Raw genomic sequence first — 20,306 nt, forward strand, 5'->3', positions numbered from 1 at the left:
TAATTTCAATTGATCAATACAAACAATGGGCTTAATTTGTTAATTTGAGAGTGAAAAAAGGAAATTATTATGAAGCATATATTGTCACATAAACTTGTATTTGAACTAAACAGTGGGCTCTGGGTGAGAGCCTAGTACAATATTAATAGGTTCTCTTTAACTTGAGTACAACATATAAAGAAGAATTTTTGCCCAGGAGATAAACATTTGAAATAACTCCCAAAGTAAATATAAAATGACCACCATAGAAACAAAAGTGTGATGATATTGAAACTTTTCTTTTGAAATATTTAATACAATTCAATGAAAATAACTGCCTCTAAGGGACTTTAGAAAAATGTGCCTATTAAGAAAAACTGGAAGGAAATTTGCAAACATGGAAATAGTCACGTTGGGGTGGAAAAATTATGGATAGGTTTTTTTCTCTTTTATTCTCCTCAATTTTATGAATTGTTGTAATAAAAAGAAAATGGCTCAATTGTGCTCTTAGTTCCAGGGTTTGATTGATAGAATCAGCGTGCTCTGGGTATCTGTTTGTTCCCTGTAATAGTCTACTGTTTGCAGAAACCATTTTGGGGTTTTTATTAAGACCTGGAGGAAAAGAAGAAGGGGTGTGTTGTCTATGTGTGTGTGTGTGTGTCTATGTGTGTGTGTGTGTCTATGTGTGTGTGTGTGTCTGTGTGTGTGTGTCTATGTGTGTGTCTATGTGTGTGTCTATGTGTGTGTGTGTGTGTCTATGTGTGTGTGTGTGTCTATGTGTGTGTGTGTGTCTGTGTGTCTATGTGTGTGTGTGTGTCTATGTGTGTGTGTGTGTCTATATGTGTGTGTGTGTCTATGTGTGTGTGTGTCTATGTGTGTGTGTGTGTGTCTATGTGTGTGTGTGTGTCTATGTGTGTGTGTGTGTGTCTATGTGTGTGTGTGTCTATGTGTGTGTGTGTCTATGTGTGTGTGTGTGTCTATGTGTGTGTGTGTGTGCGCGCTTACTTCTTTCTTATAAAGCTGTCCTTTTCTGCTGCTTGAAAAAGTATTTTCTTTGTATCCATTGTCTTTCTCCCCTTAGATGCCTTTTCTCTAGGAGAGCTTGCTGAAAAAATAATTTCCAGTCAATAAGAAAAGTACTCTGGTTATAAGTAATTATGTTTTCCTATTCTATGTCATTGTTTCTACATTTGTAAAACCAATATTATATTCTGCACAAAAATATATGATTGCTACACACTTCAGCAAACTTTCTAGGTTAAGATAACTGTAGACTTAGTTCAGTTCAGTTCAGTCGCTCAGTCGTGTCCGACTCTTTGCGACCCCATGAATCACAGCACGCCAGGCCTCCCTGTCCATCACCAACTCCCGGAGTTCACTCAAACTCATGTCCATCGAGTCGGTGATGCCATCCAGCCATTAGTAGGTTTAGGTAATTTTCAAATCATATGCAAAATATCCATATAATAATAAGATAGTACTTTGTGTATCTTCTACAAATAGTCATTCTAAGATAATGAATTATGACCTTATATTTTAAAGTAGTGTTGAGAGAGAAGGTACGTTTGAACAGTAGATGAAGTGGGGAAATATGTATTCAAGACTTTGCTACTCCTCATCTCCCAGCAGGTTTTCAACTCCATTTCTCCATCTGTGCAATGGCCCAAATCTTGCCCTGACCCAGAGGACGCCTGTGAAAATGCTCTGGGAGGATGGACTATATTCATAGTTTTGTGCTTTTTTTTTTTTTTCTGGTCTCTCTGAAAATCACAAGGAAGAATTTGCCACTCAAGAATAGGTCCTACTCATCTTAACTCACACTAGCACGTATTCTAGTCTAGAAAATATAAGGTTTCATCCTCCCTTGTCCTGGGATTCACAGACATGGACCTATGTACGATCAGATATTCCTAAACCACTAAGAAAAGATTTTCAATGAATCATGATGTTTGCTGAAGCTCGAGGGACCATCCAAAGCCACTATCTCAGGCCCTAAGTCTTTCCAAATGAAAGCCCCTTGCTGGCACTGGACTGAATTGCTCTCTTGCAACAGTATTCCATCCACCAAAATGTCTCTGGAGAACCTTTAGTTTATTGTCATCTGTGGAAAATAGGAAACCTGCACTGAGCTTTCTAAATTCCTAATTCATTTGGCAGGATCTTGAAACAAGTTATAGCCAAGGGCAGAAATAGTGGAAAGTGAACCTCAGGCTGACTTATGAAATATGTGAGCTTGCAGTTGCCTTGACATCCAGTTTCTTAATGTCTGTCTTTTTGATTCACCAGTATTTTCCCTTAAGCATTTTGATGTGATTTTGCAGTTGTTGTTCACAATAAAAGGTAGGGATTACAGGGTATGACTTCCTTGCCTTCAAGGATTGGCTACAGAAACCCAGGGAGTTCTTGGTCTAGACATAGAAAAGAGGAAAAATTCTAACGGTTTCTGAAATAACAGGTGAGGAGCTGGGAGGGTGGCATATTGCCATGGGAGGAGGGAGACCCAGGCAGTAGATGAGGAGAAGGGAACACAGTGCAAAGGGGGCCATGGATGGGAGGGGTGCCTTCAGGAAGAGCTTGTAAACAAGAGCCAGAGAACAACTGTCTATTTTTCAAGACAAAATGGAACAGAGAGAAGCAAAATAGTGAATGAAGGTTTGACTGAGTTCTTTTTTAAGCTTGGGGCAGCATTAAATTCCTACTGACTTCATAGATCATTAGGTTGCTGAAGGGGCCAACATTCCATATTTTCTCCATTAAAAGTGGGGAAATCAGATTCATTTATGCTTATATGAAACATACGGGGAGTAGATATTAATTCTGTAATTACCCAAATCAATAACATCAATAGGTATAAAATAGGATAAGAACCATGAATGACAGAAAACTACAGGGAGCTGGAAGAATATACACAAACCTCAGGTACAACTGTTGTAGTTGTGGGTCACTAAAAGATTTTCTTAAGGTAGAGACTTTTGGGCAGAGGCCAGTAGAATCTCTTGAGAATGAGAATTCTCTCTGTGAGCTCTAGAAACAGCCGGTATCCTCAGGACATGGCCTTAGAGAGACGATTCTGGGATGAAGAGGGACTGTTGTTGAAGAGAAGCTTTTGTCATGGATTGTGGATTCCTGAGGACTGTTTGGGAACATTTGGAAGGGAAGGGAACTATGGGAGGCTTAGTGTAGTTCTCATCCACTCCCACCTGTCTCTTAAAAGGAATTGATGAAGTAATCCATTCTCCAATTTTGCTGCATTGTCCCAAAGTGGATCTGGAATTTTCCAACTCTTATCCCTTACGCAGCCTGGACCTTTGTTAGGAAGAACTAGAAACCCTTTAAAGTAGCTGTGAATATCCAGAGGAGTCTTATCACTAAATCCTTTGGGAGCTTGGGAATTGGAAATAAATCAACTAAAAAGATACTACTTAGGGGATGCCAAGGAACAGGGGTTTGGGAGAGTGTGGCTGCTGACTCCTGCTGCCAGGAAAGAGAGCAAATGACAGTTCAGTTTGAGGATGAAAAACCTCTCACCTAGAAAGAGGAATCTCAGATCATCCCAATCACTCAGACAGAAGACATTTCATGGCTTGGCAATCTGGAAGTTTTCTGTTTTATCTTGTTTTCAAAGAGACACCGAGTCCTGCTCTGTCCAAAATGGTAGGCACTAGACACACGTGGCTATCCAACCCTTGAAATATGGCTGGTCTGGATTGTGATATGCTATAGGTACAAAATACACACACTGGAATTCAAAGACTTACTGTAAAGAAAAGCACGGAAAAACTCTTATCCATGTTTTTAAATTGGTTACTCAATGAAATGATGATGTCCTAGATACACTGGGTTCAATCAAATACATTACCAAAGTGAATTTCTCCTCTTTATTTTTCCTTTTCTTAGATGTGGTTACTAGACAGTTTAGAATGACACGTTCACATTTGTGCCTCACACTAGATTTCTCCTGGACAGCCCTGTTCTAGTCAGACAGACCATGCCCTTCTCCATGTCATCTCTCCTCCTACAGACAGCAACGTTAGCCACCACAGCAACAGAACTCAGAAGATCAATCAGTACCACCTGTAAGAGAAGTACCACCTGATTCTGTGTTCATTTCAATACGCTGCATTCTCCTCACCTCGGCAATCTGAGATGGAGTGAAAAAATAGGTGCAGCTTGTCTAAACCCTTGGCTTTAATATCTGCCTCCTTGAAGTTCCTGTTGAGAGAGGGAGGGAGTGGCTGCTCTTCTGTGCGCTCCCTTGAGCTCTTCATCTGCCTGGCATCCCAGACACTTGTGCATTGAGAATTGTTCCGGCTGGCTCTGCCTCTCACAGATGTAGCTTTGGGAGAGGACCTGCAACAGTTCTCAGAGCATCAGGGAAAAAGGCGGCATTGAGCCAGAATCTTTCCCTTGCAAATGCAGTGTTTACAAATGCAGCTGCGAAGCGCTGGCTGCCCCTCAGCTCAGAGCCTCACACTTGCCTACTCTGTTCTCCTTGAGACTGGAAGAGGCCTCTTTCAGGGAAATCTGCATTTTAAGATGGAATTCTTCAAAGCCCCCCAAAATCTGCGGTGTGCAAAAGAGAGAGAGAAAGAGGCACTGCGTGAGGTCATTTCAAACCTGATGGCAGAGAGAGAGGACAGTATTGCCCGCTATTCCCCCTCCTTGTCAAGTCAGCCCCAGGAAACCTCTTGAGTTAATCTTAAAATGAGTCATTGGAAATGGATTTGGAGCAGAATTCTAAATACATAAAGGGATTTGGGTTGAGAAAGAATAGATGAGATCTTGAGAGTAACAGCTAGTACTTATGAAGCCTGTTGATGGGTCTAATCTGCTGGAAGCATGAATTTACCCAATCTTTATAACAGTCCTACAGGATGAACACAATTGTTACTCCCATTTTACAGAAGTGAAAATTGAGGAAAGAGGTCCATATTCTCATCGCTTAAATTCATAGGCTGATAAGCAGCAAGACTGTTAAGAGCTTAACTTCAGAGCCTATGCCTAGAACCTCTATAATCTACCATCTCTCACATGAGAAGTGAGTTCAGGAGAAGTGAGCAAGCCTGGCTTCATCTATCTGTTAAAAGCAAATTAAATCTTCCCTCATGTTAGTTCCAAAACTTTATGAGTCTGCAGATATTTTTGCAGCCTCTGAAATATTCATGATCCTTCCTACACTTAATGCAAGGTCACGGAGTACCTTGGCTCCCCTCAGCCTTGATGGAGAGCGTGTTGTGTAGCTGATAACTTCCTATATGAGATGCTATAAATTGCAACCCTCTAAAATATAAGTTTTCTGAGGGAGGGGTTTTTCTTATTTGTCAGTGTGTTCTCAGTGTCTGGCTTGGAGCTAGTATTCACTAAACTACAACTAACCCTCTCCTTCAAGTCCTACTTGAGTGGAAATGAAGAGTTACTCAACAGAAGATAATGATAATATACTTATTATCTCTTATATAATCTTTGTAATTCTTTTCACCCCAGAAACTTTAATTACAACTGGGCAAATGTTTCTCTAATTATTTGGACATAATTCCGATGTCATAGTCAAATAATTGGACTTGTAAATTTTAACAAGAATAACTACAAGCAAGTAAACAAACTAAATAATGCAAACATTCCTATTTAACAGACTTCCTTGGATTAAAAAGAAATATTTTTGGTAACTGATCATTTCAGAGAACCTATTATCTTCTATTCATTCCTTTTATCTGTCCTCAAAAAGTATAAAATAAGTGTTCGTTTTTTATGAGTCAAAATTGCAACATGTATAAATAATTGGTTTTCAATGATGCATGCAAATAACATCAGAATTTATTTTAAATGTAGAAGCAATTGTGGAATATAATTACAGAGTGTGCAGTTCATCACCCTCTTGCTCATTAATATATATGGACCCTCTAATGGATGTTCATTGTTTCTTGGGAATCAAATCTGGCAGGTCAGATCCAAAGAAGATAATTTTCCTTGGTTGTCAAAAAGATATTAGTTTTGAAAGAAAATCAATAGCCATATCCACATCAGTTGCAACAGTTAGAATAGAAGTCCACTCAAAATCCAAAGCCCAATTTGATTAGTAATTCGAAAGAAGCATTAATTATAGGAATGTAAAATATGCTATATAAAGCTTTCCTCCTCTCATTCGACCTCTCCTCTTTTCATTTCAGTGGGTTGTAGGCACAAAGGGTGCGCTGGCTTTGGTTTCAGAGGTTGGGCATGGGTGAAAAACGCTTTCTGTATTTATGTAACTAGTGTGTATGTTTGTGTGGGCCTACTCACAACCATTCTTGGCATTGTTGCAAAATTCAGAGTGATTTCTTCGTTTTGCAAAATTTTCAAACTTTGGCTTACTCGCATTTGTAATTCTAAACTGCAATTAAAATTCTGTGGCTTTGTGCCCTTGTCTCTAGAGCATTCCCTCTGGGTTAACCTGCAAAGATGAAGAGATGAGTAGATCCTCAGAAACTCTTGTATGAGCTAGCCAGTCGGTTTCAAATGCCAGCTTCGGAAGTGAAAGTGCACAGGCTCAAAGCCTTTGGGCACCACCTGCCATGCTTGTTATATTATTTACTGCTGTAGCTGCCCCTGTCCTCACCCCTAAACTAACGCAACTAGTAAGCTGATCCTGAAGTCTGAAGAGGAACTGGTCAGATGGAGAAGGACAGGGATAAGGGATATTCCAGAGAGTGTGAACAACTTATGCCCATATTCAAAGGCCAGGGAGACCTACATTTGAGGAGTTGAGAGTAGAATATACTATATAGAGCTTGCCCTTCTATTTTAGTGGACAGCATAGGTTAAAGGAGCACAGGCTTAGGTTGAAACTTTATTCTGAAAGCTAAGGCTGTTTGTTGAAATTTTTTAAAGATGACAGCAACAAAATTAGATTTTAACATTAGAAAAGACAAAAGCCATTCTAAAAATGGGGTAATGGAGAGGAAAAGAGAGAGAAGAGGGATGGATGGATAGATCTTCAGGATGTAGAATTAACAGACTTGGATGACCTGATAAAGGGGATGAGTTTAGGCTGACAACCAGGTTCCCAGCTCAGGTAACTTGAAAGATGATGGTGCCATTAATCAAAATAGGCATTATTAACTATTAGAGCTTTATTAAGGCACAGATATGGGTGAAAGGATAGAGACTTAAGAAGATAATGTAGCTTTATAGAGATTTTCCTGTCACATGTAACTCTAGTGTGCACAGCTCAAAGAGGAAAATCAAGAACAACATCATTGAAAGCAACAGAGGGATGTCCTGCTCCCACCTCCCAGAAGTTCTGATTTAATTGGTTAGGATAGAGCCAGGCACCTATTTTTTCTCATGATAAAAAAACACAACATGAACTCTACCTTTTTAACAGATTTTTTAAGGTAGAGTACCGTATCATTAACTATATGTACTTGGTTGTACAGCACTTCTCTAGAACGTTTTCATTTTGCATGAAATGACCTATTTCATGTTAAATTGGGATCGAAACACTACATCCATTCACTAGCAGCTCTTCATTTCTCCTTCCTCCTAGTCCTTGGCAACCACCATTCTACTTTCTGCTGCAATGACTTGACTACTTTGACTACCTCACATAAGTTGAATCATGCAGTATTTGTCCTCTTGTGACTGGCTTATTTCACTTGGCATATTGTCCTTAAGTTTCATCCATGCTGTAGCACAAGACAGGATGTCCTTCTTTTTTAAAGCTGGATAATATTCCATTGTATAAATATATCACATCTCCTGTATCCATTCATATGCTGGTAAACATTTAGGTTGGTTCCATATCTTGGTCATTGTGAACTATGCTGCAATGAACAGTGGAGTGTAAATATTTCTTTGAGATCCTGGTTTCTGGTTAAATGTCTAGAAGTGGGATTGTTGGATCATACAGCAGTTCTACCATTAATTTTTTGAGGAAACTCCACACTATTTTTCACAATGGCTATGCTGTTTTACATTTCTACCATTAGTGTTCAAGTTTTCAATTTCTCCACATCCTTACCAACATTTGTTATTTTCTGACTTTGTTTTTAATGCCATCCAAACAGGTATGAGGTGATATCTCGTTACAGTTTTAATTTGCATTTCCTTGATGATTAATGATGTTGAGCACATTACTTTTGGCAATTTATATGTCTTTTTTTAGAGCAATGTCTATTCAATGGCCTTTTCTAATTGTTTGGTTTTTTGCTATTGAATTGTAAGGGTTCCTTATATATTTTGGATATTAACTTCTTATCACATATGTGGTTTGCAAATCTTTTCTCCTATTCAGTAGCTTTCTTTTTCATTTTGTTGATTGTATCCTTTGCTCTACAAAACCTTTTTTAATTTCACAAAGTCCCACTTGTTTATTTTGCTTTTGTTACCTGTGCTATTGGTGTCATGGCCAAGACATCATAAGTACTGTGTTAAACAGCTTCTGTCATGTTCAACCCTTTGTGACCATATCGACTATCGGTAAAGAATCATAGGTCCAAGGTGTTGTTATAAAGCTCCTCCAGATGACTTCAATGTGCAGCCAGAAGGACCGTTGGTCTAAAATATACCTTGCTATGACATAAAGCCAATGGTTCCATCTGGAAATGCAAGTTCTCTCAATTCAACAGGCGAGAAGCTAAGCACATTCAATGTCTATTTGGTGTGTTGACCATTAGAGGGAGGGACTTGTCTACATTTCTGGGTTGGATAGGGATGAAGTAGGGAGAGTATAGTTTGAAAGATCATATTCAATATTGTTATCCAATTTCATTTCCCATTTTTTCATAACTTAAACTATACAAAGTAAAGCTCAATAGGATCTTTTTTACTCTTGAGATATTTAGTGATTCTAAATGGTGGGTGCGTGTGTTTGTGTATTATGTGTACATAAAACTCAGATGTCAGGAGGTGATATCTGCACTTTAATTTTAAGGGTTTAATAGTCTAGGAAACCAGCTACAGAGAATTCTTGTTATTTTAGTCGCTAAGGCATGTCCAACTCTTTTGTGACCTCAAGGACTATAGCCCACCAGTCTCCTCTGTCCATGGGATTTCCTAGATAAGAATACTGGAGTGGGTTCCCATTTCCTTCTCCAGGGGATCTTCCTGACCCAGGGATAGAACCCTTGCCTCCTGTATTGGTGGGTGGATTCTTTACCGCTGAGTCACCAGGGAAACCCATAGAGAGTTAGTCCCTGACTATATACTCATTCATTCATGAAATATTTCTTGAATGTCCCCCTAAGTGTCAGTGCCTTTCTGGGTCCTCTAGCTTTGTTTCCGATCTATTCACCCTGTGAAGTAGGTATTGTTATACCCATTTTGCAGATAAAAAGTGTGACCAAAAATGGTACAACAGAGTCACACAGTCAAGAAGTGACTAGAATGTAATTCCATAAGGGCAGGGGTCTTTGACCTGTCCACGGCTATATCCATAAGTCCAGGACAGTGTCTGGTATGGTAAGCACCCAAAGTATATTTGTGGAAGAAGCTGAGCTGGAGACTGGACTTGGTTCTGTCAGTTGTGTCTGACCTGTGGTTTTCCCCTCATATCTAGGCACTCTCTCAGCTCATCCTCTCCCATGTCACCTTTGCCTTCCCCCATCCTTAGTTCAGAGGAAGCTGCCCTTATGTGACTGCATCTTATTCTGTGAGGCTGTGGGGATTGCATCTCACCGGGTCCTTGAGCGCACTGTGGAGAGGGTATTTATTTATCCAGGAAATATCAATTTACATACTAAAATCTGGTTGCTCTACAAGGTTAGACGAATACAATAACTACTGTGTATCTGCAGGCCAGGGAGCTAAATATGTCAAATCCAGCAGTAGTTAACAAAATATTATGTCACAGTAGTAGCATAGTGATAATCAAAAAAAGGGCTCCAGTGAAAATATCCAGAATGTCCTGTATTGACAAAGCCATTTTAATTCCATTCGTTAACCAAAATTATTTTCACTTTAATTTTAATAATCTTTGCACTATGAAATAACACTGTTTCTAAAATATGCCTGATAAAATAAAATGCATGAACTTGTTTCTACAGCTTAGATATGAAAGCTTTCAGGGGAAAAAAAAAGAAATGGAATATATGTACTGTTTTTTATAATTTTTATTTCATCATTTTAGAGTATTCAGATGAGGATTTGGGAAATCTTCATGTCACTCTCTTAATAAAGCCACAGTGAACACTTAATGCTGCTTCCACTTCCCACACACAAACTTTCTAATTATAAAAGGACCTTTTCAGACTTATTCAGGGCATATAATCTTATTTTCAGCTCCTAATTGGAGGACTGTGTTTGTTGAAAAGAACAGAAGTCTTCAGTCATTTAGAATAAAGCTGGCTCATCAACCCCTGTGGGAAGAAAAGAACTATTTATTTTATCCGTTAATCCCGAATACAAACACAATAAAGCTGTCTTTTCTAATAGTGACCTATTTCATGTTAAATTGGGATAAAGCTAGCTTTGCTCAATAAGACTATTGTGGTCAACAAAAAAAGTCAATCTTATTAGGATTCCCATTGAATACCTTCCAATAACTTATCTTTTAAAATGCTGAACCCCAATCCCAATTGAATTCTTTATGTTGTCTGACACAAAATGCAAATCTGGAAAGAAAATAACCTCGACTAGTGAGCCCCATCTAGTGACAGGGAAGTAAATTGCTGTTCAGAAACCTGATCTGTAATTATTCCCTTAATCTGATTTTAAAATTCTTCTATCTGTGCTCAAGCCATTATGTTTTAGTTTTTCTGTTTTTTATTTCACCTATACTTTTATTCCTGAGAATATGTAACTTTTTATAACAAGCAATTTTTTCTTTTCTTTTTTTTTATTTTGAAGTATATTTGATTTACTTGTCTTTTCTTGATACCTTAAATTTCAGTCTTTAAAATTTGAACATTGCTTAAAATTATCCAGATTTCCCCATTTATATTTGAGTTTTAAAATATGGGCAACTATATTCCTTGAATAGCACTACATAGCTTATATAGACTAAACTGTTTGATATAAATAGTATTATTCATCTATCAAAAGTATTTAATCAAAAGACTCTAAAGAGTACTCTTCTGTACACATAAGAACTTCAGAGGAACAAGACTGGGTCACAGAAAAAAATGCAATGAGACATCTAAGGACATCAGGTCTTTCAAAGTTTACTTTCTTGGGCAATATCTACATTTGACGATTATAGTGGCTCAGAGGTCAGTTTCTTTCAGCTGACTATATTAGAAGTTAATTTTGGCCTGTCTGCATTCAAGGCTTCTGCATTTCTTGACTTTTACTATCACAATAATAAACATGTCAAAAGCAGAATAAAGCTACAGCAGGGATCAACTCCAGTCATACATGGGAAATACTTCTGTTAATGATTCTGCCTTATAAATGAAAACCTTCTTTGTTCCCAGAAATGAAACAAGTTGATAATAGCCATGTCACTTTAAAATGAAGTGGAACATATTGCTCAATTTATCTACACTTGAGTTACTTTCAAAGTATCTTTCCACTAGCCTATGTGCCCAAACACCAGAAGCAGACCTAGGTATAGGAGGTTTCTGGATTAGGGAGGAAAGAACTAAGCGCTCAAGTTCAAGTCTTAACATCACCCTTGCATGGCCTTGGGCTAGTCAAACCTCCCATCAAGTTCCCATGAGCTCAGGCTATGAAGCAGACAATGCCAGCTCCTCCACCTCCCAGCTGCTGAACTTCAGATAAAATACTTCTTGAAGCCTTGATTTCCTTAATGTGTATCTTGATATTTACTTCATAGAGCTGTTACGAGGAATTGATTGAGTAAAGTGTGTGAAGTGCTGAGCTTAAGTCTGGCACATAACGGAGTGCCCAGTAAGTATTATCATTACTTACAAAATGGAAGGACAGGCAGCCACCTGTCAAGACTGTTGGGACGACCCAACTGGATGACATTTGGGAATGTGTTGGTCAACTCTGCAGCACTCTATAAATGTTATGGATTAGAACAAACCTAGTAGGACACTCAGAGAAGTCCTAAGAAAGAAGGAAGGAGGTTGTAATTAGAGAACATGGGGCTTTTATAGATTATTTTTATAGAAACTTTATAGGCTGAACAGCATTTTTGTAGGTCTATTGATTTGTACTGTTGGCTTCTGTTCTATTGGGGGATGTAAATTCCTGCAAAGAAAGCAACAATCAAGTCTGAAGGGAGATTATACAATTTGGTTTTCTCATTCTATTGAGGAAATTAATACCCCTTTCTTTTACAGAGCTCTTTGTACACTTGAAATTTTTTAGAAATTTTAAATGCTTTGCTTAATGCCTCCCTTTGCTTCTGGATGGTAAGTGTCATAAGGAGAGGGGTCGTGGCTTTTTGATTTCCATTATGCCCTCGGCTGGGTTTCCCTGGTGGCTCAGATGGTAAAAAATCTGCAATGCAGGAGACCTAGGTTCGATCCCTAGATCGGGAAAATTTGCTGAAGAAGGGAATGGCTATGCATTCCAGTATTCTTGCTTGGAGAATTCCATGGACAGAGGAGCCTGGTGGGCTATAGTCCATGGGGTTGCAAAGACATGACTGAGCACAGCGCAGCGAATGACTGAAACCAAAGACCGTAAATGCGTAATGTCCAAAACCCATGAAGTCCTTTGATGTTCAGCCACGGCTCAGGGTTCAGCACAGTGTCTGGTTCATTGTCTACATGTGGTAATTGCTGACAAGCTCAGAGATGTCAAATAGCAAGGAAGTTGAGAGCGTGGACTCTGTGGGGAGGAAAAGCTGGGTACTAATTTGATCTCTGTGGTTTACATACTCTGTGACCTTGGTCAAATTACTTAGGGATCTCTCTGATCCCCAGTTTCCTTACCTGTAAAATAGGACTAATAATGATAGAACCTATTTCGTAGGGTTGTTGCAGAGATGAATGAGCTAATTCACGTAAAGTGCCTAAAACAATGTAACTATTAACTTTTCTAAATGACCAAGATGAAGTCCATCAGAGGGAGTTCTGGAACTAGAATCCTGCCTGGGTCTTGCTCTTTGTTCTTATTCCTCCAGTATTCCTCAACCCCTCTTCCCAGACCCCTTTCTAAAACCATTCAATCTAATCAGACAAAAATAGCAATACAAAGTATTCCATGATTTACTTAGAGGTGCTGCCATCTCTCAAAGCACTAGTAGCAAGTTTCAGGAACTCATCTGAATGGTGATAAAGGGTTTATTGTTGCTAATAACCTCCCAGAGTCTAAGGCACAGAGCTGAAGAGAGCATTTCATATTTTGCTCCAACAGTTGGTCCTTAAGGGTTTGACGATCAGATGTAGGCATGGCTGGATTATGAAAATGGCATGTTTAAAAATATCTCTGTAACTCAGTGCTAGATGACTTTTAGCAAGTGAACTAACTGTTAGCCTCCTGGAAGATTAGATGTCAAGATAATTAGCTCTCTGCCACACGGACTCTCTATTATTTTTCAAATCTCATTCTCCTTTCTTCCTTATGTCCCTTAGTTGACACAACTCATTATTACTTTATGCTTGAGTTCTTCAATGTTTTGTCAGCACATCCATAAGCCATCTCCTTTTCATAACTTATCACACCTAACACTCAATTTCCACTCTTAACTTTGATGTTATATTTTACAATTCATTGTGTATCTAAATATCATAGAAAACAAAGATCTAGTTTGACAAGTAAACCAGATATAGAAGCATTACCTATGATAACCCATCCTCCTAGCTCTCCTTGCTCTTCAAAAGCCCATGTGCCACGGAGGAAGTGAAATGCATTTTCTCATTTCATTTCATGACCAGAGGACTGTGAATTTCTTCTTCCGTTGTCTAATGTTGGAGTCTGTGAGATTTCCCATTTCATTATTCTATACGACCTGGACTTTGCCTTATGAAATTGGGGAATAACTTTCTCTTTTGTATCATAAATGAAGTCACTGAAAAGCTAGGCTAAAAAAGAAAAAGATGGAATGGGGAATTATCCAAAGGAATCATACAGTTACAGAAATTTTTGGTTAGAAAAACTTCGGAAACTGCCTGTCCACCCACCTGCACCTTATTCTGCTCCACACCAACCCAGCAGGTAAATTTTGACTCCTGTTTCAAAAGAATCTGTAGAATAACATGCCTCTGCCCTCCATTTAAGAAAATTCTTCATATATGCAGCTTAATACCTTTTCCCCTTCTGCTGCTGCTAAGTTGCTGCTAAGTTGCTTCAGTCGTGTCTGACTCTGTGCAACCCCACAGACAGAAGCCCACCAGGCTCCCCCGTCCCTGGGATTCTCCAGGCAAGAACACTGCAGTGGGTTGCCATTTCCTTCTAGTTCAGGCTCTTTCTTTTCCGTTGTTAGGAAGAAGAGTTGGTTAGTCTCGTGTCACTTAGAAACATAGATCTTCCTTGACTTATGATGGGGTTATATCTCAGTAAACCCATCATAAGTTGAAAATATTGTAAGTCAAGATGTATTTAATACACCTAACCTATAGAACATTGTAGCTGAGCCTAGTCCACCTTAAATGTGCCTGTGGTTGAGCAAAATCATCTAACACAAAGCCTATTTTGTAATTATAATCGTGTTGAATATTTCATGTAATTTATTGATGAATGTGCTGAAAGGGAAAAACTGAATGAGCATCCCTGTTGAGAACATTTGAAAAAATACCAGTTCTTTGCTCTCACGATTGCAGAGCTGACTGGGAGCTGCAGTGGCTGCCACTGCCCAGCATCACAAGGGAGTGTCCTACCATATATCACTTGCTAGGGGGAAAGGAAAAATCAAAATTCTGAAGTACAATTTCTACCGAATGGTATCACTTTCAAGCCATTGTAAAGCTGAAAAACTGTGAAGTTGAACCATCCAAAGTTGGGACGTCTGCATAGATATCCCTCAGGCACAAAGGCGAGATTGCTTTACCGCCCAGACCCTTCCCTGCCCATGACCTTCTGAGTTTGCTTTCCAGCTTCCCTGCTGTTGCCACAAGTTGATTAATCGTGGAAATTCCAGGATTTCCTGAAAGTAGTCTTGAACTGAATCAGTGTTTGAAGTAGAAGAAAAGAGGATGGGAAGTGTTTTCCTTCTTTCCTTTGCCAGAATCACAGCACCATTCCTTAGATGCTGACAACTTCTTCACTCACACCCACCTTCACAGCTCAGAAAAGGCACAAAATCAAAGGCCTATCCAATAGCCTTTAGTTTCATGCTTGGCTCCATCCCAAATCCAGCTCTTCTCAAACATCTAAGAAAAGGCCTGGTTCCTAAGAGTTTTATAAGATTTATTAAAACCCAGGAATTGTTCCCTAGAGACCTAAAACATGCAGGGAATTTCCTCTACCCCCACTCCTACCTGCAATCTTATGCCTAGGTCCTTAATTTTAATTTCTAATACTAAGCACAACTTGTTAGATTGTGACTTGCTGAGCTATTTCCAGTGCATCTATCGTAGTTTTTGTACCGCAGCGATCAACATGTTGAACTCTGGGTGATCTGGCATCACATGTAATGAAACAAGTGTGAGTTTTGGGGTCAGATAGATCTTGGTCTAATGCTCCACTCTTTCATTTCTGTAGAAGGGCTTTGGTCAAGTAGATCAACCTTTGAGCTTCAGGCTTTTTTTGTGTAAAATGGAGCTAATATCAACTTCAGAGTTTGATATGAGGATTAAAAAAAGAGTTAATACAGGTTGGAAGTTTAGGGTTGGAAATGCAAACTATTATATATTGTGTATGCTGGTCACTTAGTTGTGTCCAACTCTTTGCAACCCCATGGACTGTAGCCCGTCAGGCTTCTCTGTCCGTGGGATTCTCCAGGTAAGAATACTGGAGTGGTTTACCATTTTCTTCTCCAGGGGACCTTCCTGACCCAGGGATCAAACCCTGGTCTTCTGCATTGCAGGCAGATTCTCTACCATCTGAGCTAGCAGGGAAGCCCAGTTGGTTAGGTTTTTCATAAGATCATACAGAAACAGGAATGAACATTCTGGTCAACTCAATATAGAGAATAGATAAATAACAAAGTCCTACTGCATAGCACTTCTATATTGGACTTCCCTGATAGCTCAGATGTAAAGAATCTGTCTGCAGTACAGAAGACCAGGGTTCGACCCCGAGGTCGGGAAGATCCCCTGGGAAAGGGAATGGCAACCCAATCCAGTATTCTTGCCTGGAGAATTCCATGGACAGAGGAGCCTGGCAGGCTTCTGTCTATGGGGTCACAAAGAGTTGGAGATGACTAAGCAACTAACATATACACTCACACTGTATAGCACAGGGAATTATACAATGTCTTGTGATAAATCATAATGGAAAAGAATATGAGGAAAAATGTATAACTGAGTCACTTTACTGTACAGCAGAAATTAACACAACATTGTAAATCAGCTATACTTCAATTTTTAAAAAATTTGAAAAAAGAACGAAAGAAGGCAACCAGCACAGTGCCCAGCATAAGCTAACTTTTTCAAACCCATTTCTCTCCTCCACCAGTTGTAGGGACAGAGCTGTGTCCAAAAGTGAGCATTCATCAGCTTCGTCACTGAAACTGAGCTGCCTTAATAGCAACCCGCAGTGGAACTGTTAATATTAGAGACAGTGAGTGTAATTATAAGGGTCTTCATTGTGCCCTTACGTTATGCCCAGTATCATGCTATGATCTGAGAACAGAAAGGCAGGACTCATGGTCCCATCTCATGGCTCCTACAACATAGAAGCAGCAGTAGCATATGTGAGGCCTTTTCATGAACATCTCAGCCTGGAGTCCTATCCTTACTCAATCCCTATCAGGATTGAGTAAGACTTTAGAAGCCCTAGGAACTAAGAAGACTATGGTGCCACCACCCCTGTATATAATTAAAAATAAAAATAATACTAAACCATAATCAAGTGTAAAGAAGTAGAACGTCATTCTGATATTTTTCCTACTGTGATGACAGTCCTAGTACTTCTTTTGAAATATCAATTTTCACTCTTTTATAGAAAAGATGGTTTGGGGATGCCCTCATTTTGTAGGTGATTAGTATGCTGGTAGCATAGCACCACAGGGCCCCAAGGCTCTCCCAGTGTTCAGTGACTGCATCAGAAGGCAGGCCAAGAGCAGAGAAGCCAAGGGTCTCAATAATTCACAAACTACTTGACAGATCCCACAAAGAATGGAAAAGTGACTGAATATTTTGAGACAAGAGCAAATTAACGTTTTTAAAAAGTAAATTGAAACCCTTTCCAAACATGTGGGTGAACTGGGATGGACTTTTCACAAGTGGGACTATAGAAAGGTCATATTTAGATAAGCAAGTTGTAGAGTCAATTACATATTATGTTTTAAGAGATGACCTCACCACTGAACTGCACCATCTGGGTCTATTACAATAGAGACAAATTGCCAGGAACAATGGGGACATGAGACATTCAGGATGCAAAGGCACTGTTTCTTCTTAGTTTTTTCCTGTCTTTAATGGAAGACGCTCTCTGAAGGACACAGTCCCTCTCTAAGGCAAGGTTTGCGGTAACCTAGTGAGGCTTATCTGGAGATCTCGTTGACAACACTCACATTTGGAGCCACTCATCTTTACACCACAAATCAGAGAAACACCAAGGAAGGTTCAGAAACCCTGACAGGGAACTTTCTCAAGCAGAGATGAAAACAATTTACATAACCACTGTAAATAGTTAATAAAATCCATTTTACAGTCCATCTACTTAGATTTCCATTACATCCTGTTCTGTTTCAAACACACATTTTTCTTTTGGATTGTTAGGCAATAAAGAGTCAAGCCATTTATCAAGCAGTGTCTTAGCACTCCTTTCAAATGTTTTACCATTTTCAGGAAATACCGTGTCTTCTATAATTAATCTCCTGGTAGAAAGCTGTTTCAGAAAGACTCTAGTCCAATGGAGAGAAAAGTAGTTTCTTCTTGGGAGTTTTTTTGGTTCTTATGAGTAGAAATGTTCAGAAACAGATGCTGGTGGTATTATCATGTATTGCAAACCGTCTATTTGAGACAGAGGGAAAAAAAACAAAACAGTAGAGTATGGTCTCCTCCCAAAACTGTCTTGTGACAAAGCTGATGTTCCACGGGCCCCACAGGCAACTCAGTGTGAGGCTAAGATGAGAGTCACCCTTCAGAGTAAGGCTGGGTTTCCACAGTTCTCACACCTGATGGAAACATAAGTCATGTGAGGGGTCCCCCTCACCTCACACACCCACTTGCCTGTAGTACTACCAGCTGCTGCTGCTGCTGCTGCTGCTAAGTCGCTTCAGTCGTGTCCGACTCTGTGCGACCCCAAAAACGGCAGCCCACCAGGCTCCCCCGTCCCTGGGATTCTCCAGGCAAGAACACTGGAGTGGGTTGCCATTTCCTTCTCCAATGTGTGAAAGTGAAAAGTGAAAGTGAAGTCGCTCATTCGTGTCCGACCCTTAGTGACCCCATGGACTGCAGCCCACCAGGCTCCTCCATCCATGGGATTTTCTATGCAAGAGTACTGGAGTGGCTTGCCATTGCCTTCTCCAGTACTACCAGCTACCACTTGGCATTTTCCATGTCTCAAGACTTGTTCTTATCATTGTACACATGTACGCTCACTTCATCCTCACATCAACTCTGAGAAAGGTACCATATGATACCCAATTTTCAGATTAGAACGTTGATGCCAGGGCCAACTCCCTGAGTCCAGCCTCTGCAGCAGTGGATGCCCATTTTCAATTCTCACCACCTCCTTTGCGCTAGCACACAGAAAGACTGTTCAGCCATCTCATTCTACAGATGGAAACAGAGGCATACAGGTGCCAAGTGGCTTGCCAAAAGTCAAGTACAAGACAGAAACTCAGGTTCCTTGATTGTCAGGCCAACTTTTTCTACTTTATAACCTTCTTCCTCTTCATAGAAAAAAATAAACAATCTCTGGGGTGGGCCACCAGGTTCACAGGGAAGCAGGCTGCGCTACATGAAGAGCTCCCTGGGGGAGAGGAGGGTGCGAGGCAGTGGGAAATGACAAGCTGCTCTCCATGGCCAGCCAGGGATGAGCACGCGGCCACTCTCCCACCTGGCGGCCCACAGTCACTCATCTGCAGAGATGTCAGTGCCCAGCACCTGGGGACGGTAGGCCACCTACCACCAGGTCCTTGATAAACTGGAGCTCCTGGTTCCTGAGAAATTGAGGCTGATGTACAACTCCTGGCAGGTCCTGGAAGAGTGTTTTTCTGGGCTCCAATTAGTGAAAGAGTGTAGGTGTGTGCTGGACTGGCTGACATGGCCAGACCTGCAGAAGAATTCAGCACAGTCCAATCTTCTGTTTTGATGACTACAGGGTTTATTTGGTCAAGACGCTCACTTATAATTATTCCCCCAAACTGGAGTCTGTTTACTGCTGAATTCTTTGTCGCGACAGCAAGAACCTCTCACTTCTTTTGTATTTGAAGATATAACCAAGAAAGCTAAAAGCTAAAGCAAACAAATGAGTTCCTGACCATGATTCCTAACAATCTAGATGTACACATAACCACTGAGACCTATTAACAGTTTGATTTATTATTTCGGTTATTGATGAGGTGATATTAACTGTGCTGATATTTGTAAAGAATGATAATCTAACTGTAATTGGGAGATAGCACTTGATTCAACAGGAAGAAAAAAAAAAGCAAGTTTTAATAATAAACAAGTGAGTAAGTAAAACCAACAAAACCAAAGCTGTGGCTTTACTTCTTTCTATGACATTCCCTCTTGGGGTCTCAGGAAAGGGCAGAAGACTTTGTTGGTCTCCAACACTGAGCAGAGCAAACCCAACTCTGGGCCCCGGTTCTGTCCAAAGCAGCTGTGGCTCTCCTCCTCACAGTCAGAGATCTGGTTTGATTGGCCTCCCAACCTGAACTGGAGGTTTTGAAAGGACTTAATCTCATCCTTGGGCATTAACAATATTAACAATAAATATTAGGACATGCTCTCAACTGTAGGGTACACAAGGGATTGAGAAAAGAACTTGGAAAACCAGAGAGTCTGGATGATCTCCAGGAGAAAGTTTTGGTTTCCTCTAAGAATCTTGATGGGATGATCATCTTTACTTCTTCATGTCAAGTCTCTATTTTTGTTTGTTTCATTTTGGCCATTTTTAAAATTTAATTTTTGTTTTATATTGGGGTATAGTTGATTTATAATATTGTTAGTTTCTGTTGTACAGCAAAGTGATTCAGTTATGCATATACATATATCCGTTCCTTTTCAGATTCTTTTCCATATAGGTTATTACAGAATATTGAGTTGATTCCCTGTGCTATACAGTAAGTCCTTGCTGATTATTTACATATAGTAGGGCATACATATGTGTGTGCTAAGTTGCTTCAGTCATGTCCGACTCTGTGATCCTATGGACTGTAG

General features: G+C 39.8%; 1 pseudogene; it reads left to right on the plus strand.

Moving 5' to 3' along the window:
- The window catches only part of LOC148777857 (mitochondrial pyruvate carrier 2 pseudogene), a 103,888-nt pseudogene extending 84,495 nt beyond the window's left edge, over nt 1–19,393 (plus strand).
- Nucleotides 19,394–20,306: the final 913 nt, after the last annotated feature.

The sequence above is a fragment of the Moschus berezovskii genome, chromosome 5, assembly GCF_049115385.1.
Source record: "Moschus berezovskii isolate FMDL1 chromosome 5, NW_MosBer_1.0, whole genome shotgun sequence".
Lineage (NCBI taxonomy): Eukaryota > Metazoa > Chordata > Mammalia > Artiodactyla > Moschidae > Moschus > Moschus berezovskii.